The sequence below is a fragment of the Miscanthus floridulus genome, chromosome 2 (genome assembly GCF_019320115.1).
Source record: "Miscanthus floridulus cultivar M001 chromosome 2, ASM1932011v1, whole genome shotgun sequence".
NCBI classification, from domain to species: Eukaryota; Viridiplantae; Streptophyta; class Magnoliopsida; order Poales; family Poaceae; genus Miscanthus; species Miscanthus floridulus.
This window is the reverse complement of record NC_089581.1, coordinates 14453661-14457159: the sequence shown is the minus strand read 5'-3', so window position 1 is coordinate 14457159 and position 3499 is coordinate 14453661. Positions and strand designations below refer to the sequence as shown.

Below are 3499 nucleotides of genomic sequence, written 5' to 3'. Positions count from 1 at the left end.
GTGTGAAATTAATTTGTTGTGTGATATTAAATTCTGTTTATATGGATTATCGGCAGAAATGCTGTCGAATTTTTCTAAAAAATATGTATACAAAATATCGACTTGATGATCTAAAACAAGGGTAAAAACACAAATAGCATAATAAAGCAGGGATAAAAATGCATGGGCAAAGTTGTCCTTTTGTCCAAAAGTTAACACCGTTATAGGGGCTTAACAGACCAGGGGTAGAGTCTCCCTTCGTTTTGAAAAAGCAGGAGTAAAATCACAAAGTTAAAAAAATAAGAGTAAAATCACCATTTCGCTTAAAATATATATATGAGTTACTGTGACTCTGATTAATTATTTGCATTAGGCTGTATCTAGGATTACACAGTGCAGTTTGTCCATGTTTGGTTTCTTTGCATAGACTCTTATACAGGCTTGCACAGTGCCAAAGCATACCCAATACTGTATTAGCTAATACGCTAGATTTGGCTGTATTAGATAAAGCAAGTGTGCACAAACCGATATGCATACAAAATAAAATATTCTCACCCCCATACTTCTAATAGAAATACGAAACCTCAACTAAAATATGGAGGTGACTACACAACTAAAAGTAAACAATCAAACACAATTTTATCAAATGTGGCCTGTTTGTGAAAACCACCAAATACCAAGAAAATGCATACGTCTACTCTGGCTTAGGTTATGCTGCGAAAGGCTTAATATCGACTAAGACTAATACAAGCAACTGACCAGACCTGAATTTTCAAGTAACAATATTAGAAAATTAATAGTATAATTAAAATAACAACTAACAAGAGGCAATTCATATTTTTTGGTATTAAAACAATGACAATATTATTTGTTGAACAACAACAAAACAATCAAGCATTTGACGTATAGGAGAAGTGAAAATGTATTAACGGCGAGTCTATTGATACATATATTTATTACATGATATAATTAGTAGTATTGTCTTATAGAAATTTGATTAAATTTAAAATTTGTTAACTAAATACTGCGTTAGATTTATATCATTCATACGAAGGTGCTGTAGTAGATAACAATTGACAGCAACGCTCCTAGTAGCAGAAAGAAATGTAACAGCAACAACTACGCTCACGGCTTTACGCCGTTTTGAGTTTTGTCATGTCCGTCTACTAATTCGCAGAGCATGCTCGCTGGGGATTCTGAAACAACGGCGACGATGGCGGAATGGGCGATGTCACCACTGCTAAGCCACCCCGATGTGCTGAAGAAAGCGCAGGCGGAAATTGATGCGTCCGTGGGGCACTCCCGCCTGCTCGGCGCCGACGACGTGCTGCGCCTCAGCTACCCTACCTCCAGTGCATCATCAGTATAGATGGGCAACGGGCCGGGCCGAGCCTCCCTGGGCTTCGTGTCTGGCCGATGGTCCAAGCACGGCCTGTTGGGTCCTTTTCCGTGCCAGGCCGGCCTAGAAAACACGGCCTTTTTAGCACGCCGGACCGGCCTGAGGCTCACCAAATGAGAACAGATAGGAGGGGAAGGCGAGGCCTGGAGGTGGCGGCGGCTGCCGGTGAGCTCGCCCCCGGGAGGACGCGGCGAAGTAGCTGGTGGAGGAGGGGAGGGCGCGCCGGCTCCGTGGAGGACGCGAAGTAGCTGGTGGTTCCGCCGTGGTCCAGCCGGATCCGTGGAGGATGCACTGGGCAATGGCTCTCCTTTAGCTTGGTGGAGGGTGGCACGCTCGAAGCTCAAGAGTCGGGGCTAGGGTGGCGGTGCCGTGGCGCTCCGGATCTTCAGCCCGCGCCTCCATGTCGCCGCTTCCACGACCCCGCCTCCACACCGCAAAGGAGTGGCTGAAGCCTCGCCGCTCGCTCGAGGGATGGGACGCGCCGGCATCGAGCTAGAGAGAGATGGGGGAGACGACGGCGCTCTGTTCGACCTCGACGCGTCGTGGAAGCGAATCGAGAGAGAGAGGGGCGGGAGGAGAGGGAAAGCGCCGTCGATGTCCCTTGCGGGCGCGCGGCTCGCGAGTCGCGACTTCGCGAGTGGAGATTGCGGCGCGGAGGGGCGGCAGGGGGGTAGGGTTAGTGTGCACAGAAAGGAGGCTGGTGGGCTGTTAGCAGGCCGAGGCCAGGATGGTCACCGCGCCGCCACCAGGCCTGCCACTAAAATACGGGTTGTGCCGTGCCAGCCCGCGTGCCTGGTCGTGCTTGGGCCAGGCCAGAAACGTGTGCTTTGTGTGGACCGTCATGCCACCGGCTGCATGCCCATATATAATCTCAGCGAGACCCTCCGGCTGTACCCGGTCGTGCCGACGCTGGTCCAGCACGAGTCCACCGCGGACTGCACGGTCGGCGGCCACCACGTGCCGAGCGGACGATGCTGCTCGTCAACGTGTACGCCATCCAGGGACCCCGCGACCTGGGCGGACCCAGCCGCGTTCAGGCCGGAGCGGCTCAAGAACGGCCGTGCTGAAGGGCTGATCATGATGCCCTTCGGGATGGGAAGGCGAAAGCGCCCTGGAGAGGCCCTCGCTCTGCGGACGCTGGGGCTGGTCCAACGTTGATCCAGTGCTTCGACTGGGACACGGTCGGCGCCGCCGAGGTCGATATGGCCGAAGGGGTCGGAATCACGCTCCTGAGGGCTGTTCCTCTGGAGGCCATCTGCAAGCCGCGCCATGCTATGCTTGAGGTCCTCAAGGGGCTGTGAGCTTTATGTGAATGGTAGTGTAAGCTTGATTCCACGAGGAATCGTTGATACCGGGATAATGTGTGTAATAACTAATAAGTTTTCTCCGGTAAAGCAGTAGCAATAGTTTGCTTCATTGCTTGACACTCACTTTCTTCCTGGAGTGTACGCGAGAACACGACGGCGGCAAGCAAAGCTGCGGTGCCACACAGTGTCGACCGTGAAACTTCGGGTTTGCAGCACAGAAGACTCGATGATGAGGGAAAAAAACCGGAGAATTGGACAGAACATAAATGGATAAGAACGACAGAAGTGGCTGGTGAGGAGAGGTTGTTAGATTGATCTCTCAGCCAATAAGCTCAACGGTCTATTGGGCCTTGGTCACGCGGCCTGATCGGGGGCGCCCAACCCTACATGGTTGGTGGGCCCCCGTCGCACTGCGCTATATAAAGTGGTGGGGGCCGGCGGCTCGAGGTACGAGGTTCACCGTGAGCCAATCCCCCCACCAACAAACCCTAAGTCCGATCTAGTAAGGGCGCGCAGCCAGCGACGAGAAGACGCCACCGTCATCACCGTCGGCCTCACTACACTCCACCGCTCCGCCGGCACCGCCATCTTCCCCGACCGTCGCTGCCCATGTGCAGCCTACACCAGCGAACCTGATGGAGCCCACTGGATCTTCCACCCCTGCGGTCTCAGGTTCAAACCCCTATCTCTCTGTCTCCATTTCTCGGTCTAGATGTACTAGGGCTTATCTAGATTAACAGGTTACCTAGAAGTCCCTCGGTTCTACTCTAGATCGATTCTATGGATTTACATTGGTACCAGAGCCACGGTTTAG

At 52.0% G+C, this 3499-nt stretch overlaps 1 pseudogene; it reads left to right on the top strand.

The window, feature by feature from the left end:
- The first annotated feature begins 1207 nt into the window (after positions 1–1207).
- Positions 1208–2679, top strand: LOC136538001 ((+)-piperitol/(+)-sesamin synthase CYP81Q2-like; annotated as a pseudogene).
- The last annotated feature ends 820 nt before the right edge of the window (positions 2680–3499 follow it).